This window comes from Hippopotamus amphibius, chromosome 3 (genome assembly GCF_030028045.1).
Source record: "Hippopotamus amphibius kiboko isolate mHipAmp2 chromosome 3, mHipAmp2.hap2, whole genome shotgun sequence".
Classification (NCBI taxonomy): Eukaryota; Metazoa; Chordata; class Mammalia; order Artiodactyla; family Hippopotamidae; genus Hippopotamus; species Hippopotamus amphibius.
Window position 1 is genome coordinate 85133089 of NC_080188.1, and position 9186 is coordinate 85142274.

General features: G+C 33.1%; 1 protein-coding gene across 3 annotated transcripts in view; it reads left to right on the forward strand.

Moving 5' to 3' along the window:
- Positions 1-6558, forward strand: part of RBM46 (RNA binding motif protein 46) — a 53169-nt gene extending 46611 nt beyond the window's left edge. For 2 of the 3 annotated variants that reach the window (XM_057725453.1, XM_057725454.1), the window contains exon 6: positions 4545-6558. The gene's annotated coding sequence lies outside the window, so the exon portion shown is untranslated. Of the gene's footprint in view, positions 1-1652; positions 2167-4544 lie in introns of those variants that run through there. The other variant, XM_057725456.1, reaches the window with a different exon arrangement.
- Positions 6559-9186: the final 2628 nt, after the last annotated feature.

Genomic DNA, 9186 nt, shown 5'->3' on the forward strand with positions numbered 1-9186 from the left:
CTTTTTGCCCTTTGCTGTCAGTCACCTAATAGGAAAAATTAAAGTAGAAAATAAAAATACCTTTTAAAAATTTATTTGAAGTAGGGAAAGTGAGGTAAAAATGCCAGTAAATTTGATACTACTAGTGTGTTCCAGCCAAACGTATCACTTAAAAATTTATGGGTAATGATTTTTAAATATTTCATAGGTTATCAGTTGCTCAATAATTATCAATTGTGTAGATTCTTTCCTCTGCTTTACGGTTAGTTCTTAATCTTCTGTGCTAGGATACAAAGTACAAAATAATAAATGATAAATTTAATTATATTCTAATATAGATGATTTTTTAAAATCTCTGTATTTGAACCCAGCCATATTTTATATTCTGGGTATGTACAATAAGTACTGTTGCAGAAAACTTGTTTTGCAGATGAAATTCAGTGGGTCAGTAAAAGAAATTATTGAGTTATAGTTATGGCTATTGAAATGTTAGAAATTTAAATAACAAAATGGTAAAATGAAATTTTTTTAAAATTCCAATAAAAATCTCATAGAAATCTAAAGAAATGCTTAAAATATGTATTAAAAGTTGGAAATGTATTTCATAGGTCAAAATATTAGGTGCTTCACCCTCATACATTGCTGTTGGAAGTGTTAAAATGCTATAGCTGCATTGGAAAATAGTTGGCATAACCTCAAAAAGTTAAATGTAGAGTTTATGATATGATCCAGCAATTTCATTCCTAGTTATTTACTCAAGAGAATTGTAGACATATGTCCACACAAAATCTTGTGCAGCATTATTCCTAACAGCCAAAAGGTGGAAACAACCTGAATGTCTATTGACTAATGAATGGATAAATGAAATGCAGCATCTCCATACAGTGGATATAAAAAGGAATGATGTTCTGAGACATACTACATGGATGAAACTTGAAAGCATTATGCTTAGAAGCCAGGTAAAAAAGACCACTTAGGGACTTCCCTGGCAATCGAGTGGTTAAGATGCCGCACTTCCAATGCAGGAGGCACTGGTTTGATCCCTAGTCAGGGAGCTAAGATCCCACGTGCCACAGGGCACAACCAAAAAGTTTTTTTAAAAAAAATGGGCCACAGAAATTATGATTCCATTTATATGAAAAGTCTAGAATAGGCAAATCTATAGAAACAAAAATTAGTGGTTACCGGGGGCTGGAGAAGAGGGAATGGGGAGTGATTGCTAGTAGGTACAGAATTTCTGTTGAGGGTGATGAAAATGTTCTGGATAGTGGCATTTGGTTACACAACTTTGTGAATATACTAAAACCCACTAAATTGTACACTTTTAAAAGGTGTATCAAAAAGAGGGGGTGAATGTGAAGGTAGAACTCACAGAGCTAACAAGAAGAAAAAACCCAATTATGAGGAATTTCGTTTCTAATGGAAAATTAGTTTAAAGAGTATCTGCTCAGAAATGAACTAAAAGGAAAAGATAAATATGGGAAGACACTTTCACTGAACTCACTTTAAAGTCTTTATTAAGGGTTCCCCCTCTTGATATGAAACAAAAGCAGCTAGAGAATCTATATGTTCAGTATAAATTCATTGCTTAGTTTTCACTGCGGAATATATTGGTGGTATTGTCTCTTATGCTGGATAGAAAAAGGTAAGAGACCAAATTCTAATCTCTGCAGAGGCGGGACTGGCGAGCAGGTGGTGAATGTGCTGCCAGGCTCTGCACTTGCTCCAGTGTTAGGTGTGGTGCCACAGTTATTACTACTCACTTTCCTGCTCCTTCCAGACATAACTTCAGAATCCTTTGGAATCCAGGTTCCTTTTAACGATTACTGCTTGATTAGAATTGGCACTTAAGGTTAAGCCTGTTTACTAGTCTTAATATACATCAAAGTTATTCTGTAAAAATGTATTCATTCAATATATAAATATGGAATTTTAGAGGATTTGATCAAAATGCTATTGCTAATAATTATATTCAAGCATTATATTAGAGCAAGTTACTCATACATTTTGTGTTTGTTTTTGTACAAAAGGGTGTTTTCTTCAAATGAAATATTACATAAAAGTTTAGCATGTAAAGCAAGGAAATGCAGAGCTGTGTGGGTTGAAGGGAATGCAGAGCTGCTTGGGCATGGGTAGGTGCAAGCAGAAACCAGCTAGCTTAGAGCACCCTCTACTTTGTCCCCCCCCCCCCCCCCCCCCGCCTACAACGACCTTTTGAAACTTTCTCTCAACCCAGAGTAAAAAAGCTTGATCAAGTGGAGATAATACTTTCCTAGAAACTAGGAGGCCTAATTTTTAACTTGTTTCTTCTCCATTTAATTGTGAAACTATGGAACAGTCACTTAATCAACCATCTTTTGTCTGTAATATTCTTCAGTGAAAGACGTGGTTTGAATTAGAGGCTTCTGAGGACTCAACCTATTCCTATTTAATATTGTGATTTAGAGAATCTATTTAGTCAAAAACTTTACTGATCTCAATGGTAAAAAGACAAAACCAATAAGAATAATCAAAAGACTTGAACAGATACTTTACTAAAGAAGATATTCAAATGGAAATTAAACACATTATTAGTCATAAGGAACTCCAAATTAAAACCAAAATGATATAACATTTCGTATTACTGGAATAGCAATGATTAAAACCACTGGCAATTACCAGTGTTAGTGAGGGTGTGGAGCAACTGAAGCTCTCATATTTTATTGATGTGAGTGTAAAAATGGTCACAATGCACTGTTCAGCAGTGTCTGTCTCTACCCAGCAGTTCTACTCTTAGTTATTTACCCCAAAGAAAAGAAAATATGTATCCACAAAAGGACTTGCATAAGAATGTGAATAACGGCTTTATCCATAGGAGTCAAAATTTAGAAACAGCCCAGATCTTTATCAACAGGTGAATGGATAAAGAAATTGTGGTATATTCATACAATGGAATACTACTCAACAATAAAAAGGAACAAACTACTGATATATACAACATGAATGAATCTTAGAAATTATGTTGAGAGAAGGAAGCTAGACATAAAACAATTCTTTAAGAATACATTTTATATGAAGTCCAGGAATAGGCGAAACTAAGCTATAGTGATGGAAATCAGAAAGTGGTTGCCTACAACAGAAGGGCTCTTGACTGGAATGGATTATGGGAACTTCTAGATTGATGGACATGTTTTATATCTTTCTTTAGGTGTTGGTTACATAGGTTTATGCAGTTATCAAAATCATTGAAATGAACACATAGGGTGTATGCATTTTATTGTATTTAAAAAGTGTTAATTAAAACAGTTGAATAATTCTCAGTGTAAAACTTAAATTCTGAAATTGGCTCTGTATCATTCCCTTAAGAAGAAGGGGGAGGGGGAGTACATAACCCAGTCTGAGGCAGAAACAGTGGGATTGAAGAGCTAAGGATGTTCATTAGGAAAAAGAAGCAGGGGTGGGTAAGTAAGTGTATGTTAGGAATTTTAATTCATTTGTTGGTTTGTTAGTGATATTTTCTGAGTTTTATTGTCTGTGATATATAAATTGTATGTTAGGCGAAAACATGGTTCATCTAGGTTATCTCAGTTATTTTCTCAAGTTTGATATGTATTGTATTTCTAATCACCCAGATGTTTTTCCGAATATAGATTCTTAGATTGTAAAGAAAATTATTTTTGAAATGCTTATAAACATCTTAAGCTTTTCATTTCCTAATCTTTGTAGTATTGGGGGAAATTTTTTTCTTGATATATCCTCTATGAATGAAGTCATTAAAGTGAACTTTTTAAACTTCATCTCCTTAAAAATGTGAGAATACAACAGTCTGTTACTGTATTTTTAAAGTGAAGGTTTACATTAGGGGAATATCAGAAATGCAAATTTTCAGACCTAATAAGCACTCTGCTCATAGCCAATTGTCTGTCCTCTTTGCGAAATCTTCTCCTGAAGATCTTTTACCCATATTTCATGAGTAGGCTGCATTAGATTTTGAATAGATATAAACCCAAGGTGGAAGTGATTTCTCTGAAAACTACATTTCCCCACATACAGAAGTGTAACTATTTAAAGATCTGTTCATCTAAGTCATGTTGTCTGTGACCACATTATTAAAATTTGAAAGAGCTAGTTATGTCATATATACATGGCTAATAAGGAATCGATTCTATTTGTGTGATAATCTTTAGATGGAGAGAATCAGAATTTTTTTTTAAAAGCAGTTACTTGAATTATCAGGAACACTAAAGTTTCTGTTTATACTCAATACTATAATACTTCAGGCAAAGTGGATCCTTTAAGAGAAGAAAAAAAGTTCTATAATACCTGGAATTATCCTACTTTGGATATTAGAAAAGCAAATGGTATCAAACTAATCCCTTACCCAGTTTCAAAATACTGAAAATGTTTTGAACTGGACGCCTTGAATGTATTTATGTCTTCTTGGAACAGACTGTTTTTATTGATCTTATGGTACCAGTAATAACAATAAAAAGGTTATAAAGTTATTCTAATTAGAATTTTACAGTGCTAGAAATTAAACCTATATTTAACTGATTTTTATTTTTTCCATTTTTTTTCTTAACTAGGTCCTTTCTGATGTTGCTTGAGCTTATTCTCCTGCAGTTGATCTCATTCCTGTTGGCTTAATACTAAGTCCCATGACAACACTAAGTTAACGTTCATTTTTAGGCCTCATTTGTAGTACCAGGAAAATATAGGAAAAACTTTACCTGTACATTAGATGACCTAATTTCTTCCATTCCTAGAAACACCATACCTTTTATAATCATTTTGCAGTCATTCTCACACTCTTGGCTTACTCTACACTAAAGAACATAGTTGAGCTTTTGGAAAGTACAGGATTTCCAAATTTGGTCTTTAATACTCATGCACATCTATAAACATAATTAATGAAGCAGGAAATTATTGAAACATAAGATGAATGTTTATTGTGGAACAGTAATATTTCAATATTGGTTTTTAAAAAAATAATTTGGTTTAATTTTTGGTTTTTTCTATACTGTAAGTTGATAATGGTTTCTTGAAGTTTATTTTATAAAGATGATTCGTTTTACTATTTTATGGTACCAGTAGGATTCTAATGTTAAATTGGTTTGTTGCATTGTATAAATGTTTATATTAGTATTTAAATAATGAAATATTAGACAGTTTTTGCAATCCAGGGGTAAATATTTCTGCTGGTTTGATACCTAATACAGTTTCAAAAAAGAAGCAAATATGAATTCACTGTTTTATATCTTTTCTTCATAGACGACCCTTTAGTGTCAGTACCAAATTTAAAAGGAGCTTCATCGTGGATAGAGCAAGAGAAATCAGAGGTTCTCTTTTTCGGTGATCATAAAGACACAAAACAATTAGTAGATATCCAAGAGTGTGTTTTAGTAAGACTCTGAAGCATTGTGTCAGTGAAAGTTTACGTAATACTGACTGATGAAACTATCAGGCTTTGCAATTCAGTTAATGCTGAAACAGTCTTTACCAGCAATATAAGATTATCAGGATTTCGCATGTTAGGACATTATGTTAAACTGTGATTATAGTTTTAATGCTTTTGTCTCTTTGAATTAAATTTGTAACCATAAAGATGTGCAGTGTAATTGTTATGTATTTATTTACAGACTACAATTTCCGTCGCAGCTCAATAAATAGTCTTTCCCCTGTTAGTGCTACCCTCTCTTCTGGGACTCCCAGCGTGCTTCCTTACACTTCAAGGCCTTATTCTTATCCAAGCTATCCCTTGTCACCAACAGTATCACTTGCTAATGGCAGCCATGTTGGACAGCGACTATATATCTCCAGTCAGGCCTCATTCTTCTGAAGAAAATATTGTAAACAGGAGTATGAAAGTTTCCTTGTAAAAGCATGCAGATTAAAACACTGTTTTATTTTAGAATCGGGCTTGTACATTTGGTTTTAAAATGATAATTATATATTTATTTCAACATGGTAAATACCAGTCACAATTCAGAATAACCTACAGTTGTAAAACTTGTAAAAATGCCAAATTTAAAAAGTTACTCAGTGATTTCTCTTGATAAAGGCATAACAAAGTACTGTTCTTTTTAAACTTTTGGGGTTTTAAATAACTTCTGATTCCTGAGTGGTCAATAGAACCCAGCAGTTTACATTAAATTTTTTCATTATAACTTTACTAAGTAGTTTCATAAATATTAAAGCACTTGCAGACAATGGTTACAGTAGATTTGATTACCAGGGATCACTATCTGTATTAGAGATTAGAACGGTTATATAACCAGAAGCATCTAGCTATTATGTAGGAAGAAATGAAGGGCAAAACGATTAAGATGCAAATTTTATGCAGTGCTAAAGAAAAAGCAATCTACCATTGTGGTCCTTGAAAATAACTATAAATATTTTAGTTAATTATTTGCTGTAGAAATAAATTATAATTTTGCTGTTAATGTATTTAAGGTTTTTATAGTTACGTTTCATTTGTGTTTTTGATATTCACTGTATAGTTGTTTGAGGAATAAGTGTTATGGTTTTTTAATGTTGAAATCATGTGTTGTTTAATTTTTGTACTTGACTTTAAATTCTTTGACATTAAATATATGCTGCTTCTAATATGCATGTGTTTCACTTTGGTTTATTAGCATGCACAAAAAAATTAGCTATCACAATCGCCTTGACCTTCTGAGAACAATTCCCCTGTTTGGTATACATAGGCTCAGTGTCTTCACTGGGACCAAAGCAAAGGATACTAGTTTTGTGAAACATAGTAACAAAAGTCCTGTTTAGGAACCAATAGAAATATTTTGTTGATGAACCCAGTGACGGTTCCTCATTTTTCTTATGTATAATTAATGAATCTAGGTCATTTGGACTGTTTTAATTGTTTAGTAATGCACGTCTTTAATCAGTTTGTAATGACAGTTTACATAGTTTATAGAGACAAAAATCTTTCTACTCTTAGATACCAGACATTAACTTTGATTGATCAGCTTGTTGTATGGGACATAGGGTCTTCATAAATAGAATATGAAATAGTTGCATATATTTCTTCTACTAAAGTTTTTTTCTAGCAGAAGTTATTGGAGAGTAACTTAGTCTCTTTTTTCATCCTGTAAAGAAGGTTCATTCCATCTAACCATATGTAACACTTTCCAAGTTATTTATTGCCTTAGATTTTCTAACTTAAAAGAGCATAGACATTATGCTTAACTAGCATTAATTCTTTTCTGACATCTTATTTTACAGTTTAACTATCAGGACTCACAGGTTCATATCACTCTTTCAGCAAACATTTAATAAGTATTTGTCAGCTACTGTGGAAATACCCCTGGGATGTAGAGGTGACTCAGATTCCAAACTAGAAGATAAACAAAGAAATTGGTTTTTCATAGAAGCATTTGAAATAGCCCAAATCATAATAATTACAAGTTCCCACATAACTTTATCACTTAAAGTATTACACAGTTGACCCTTGAATAATACAGGCTTGAACTGCACGGGGCCACTTATATGTGGATTTTTTTTTTTCCAGTAAATACATACTGCAGTAGTATACCATCTCTGGTTGGTTGAATCAGCCAGTATGGAACCATGGACACTGGAGCATGGACACCCCCAACCCCTGTGTTCTTCAAGGGTCACCTGTATATCACGAACAATTCAGAGAGCTACTGACCACATAGTGTACTTTGAGATCTATAGTTATACAGTGGGAAATGTATAAGCTTTGACATCAGGGTTGATTGCCACTTCTGCCAAGTAACAGCTCTTTGAACTTGTACACAGGTTTTAATCTCTCTGAGCCATACTTTAAATTGTGATCATGATATAAATTAACCTTATAATGTTAAAGGTAAAACACTTGCCAAGTAGAAGGCACTCAAATGGTAGCTTATATTGTTTAGGTATAATTATGCAAAGAATATAGGAGTCATTTATTTGTACTGGTTTTTCATTTCTTCTGCCCCCTTCAACCAGAAATCTGTAAATCAGTGCATTCATATCAAGCACTGTCTCCTTCTGTGATGTTATGGTTGAACAGTGAGTTTTGTTCATACTGCATATGAAATTTCATTTGACTTGTGAATATAGCTACTAATTATTTGCAGCTTTGATTCTTATAGCACAAGCTGTGTAATAAGCTATTGACCACAAGCTATTATTGGTAAGTTTCTTAGCTATATCATGCAGCTCATTGGGCAAGGAAACACTTCTAGAGACAGCTCTTTATCAGATTACCTGTGCAACTTTGTGCAAGGCGCTCTGGCTGAGATGTGGAGTATGTTCTACTAAGTAGCCATGATCCCTTGGCTTGCATAAAATCCCTTGTAAACAGGAAGGTCAGAAAGGTTATGTAGAAAGTTTAACCTTACCTCTCTTCTCTAGTTTTACAGTATTGGAGTGGGAAAGTTTTTCCTAACTATGACTTAAAATCTGGAGGCCATAATAGAAAAAGTTGATAAGTCCAATTTAAAAAGAAAGCCTGTGTGGCAAGAAAGTGCCGTGGGTTATGTCAAAAGACGAATGATAAACTTGAACAATAATTGTAAATTGTTTCACAAAGGGCTAATCTCCGATATTTCTAAATAGCAATAAAAAGATCATCCACTCAAGAGGAAAATGGACAAAATGTATGAAGGCAGATGACGGATGGCCCTTAAACATATGAAAAGGTGCTCTATGTCACTCATAAGAAAAATGCAAACTAAAGTCTCAAATTTGCAGAAATTCAAAGGATTGATAAGCCTTCAGAAGGAAGGAAATGAGCATTCTCATACATGGCTAATGGGATTATGAACTGGTGTAATTCATATAGAGAGCAGTATGGCTGCTATCATCCAAAATTACAAATACTTAAATCTTTTGATCCAGCAACCCTACTTCTGGGATGTACTTGCATATGTGTGCAAAATGGTATATGTAAAACACTGTTCATTGAAATAGTTTGTAACCCAAATACCCATCATCAGGGGACTGATTAAATAAAATAATACATTTATTGGTGCATAATAAAAGATTGTACAAAAGAGAATAAGAATATTCTTTATTCCTAATATAAAAAGAGATGTGAAAAAGAGCAAGGTTCTGAAATATGTAAGATACTATGATGTATTTTGGGTAAAGAGGGAGAAAACATTTGTATGTGCTTGTATTTGCACACTAAACTGGAAGGATTACAAAAAACTAAATGATTATGAGGAAAGCATATGAGATCACACTTTCAAAGTTTCCTTT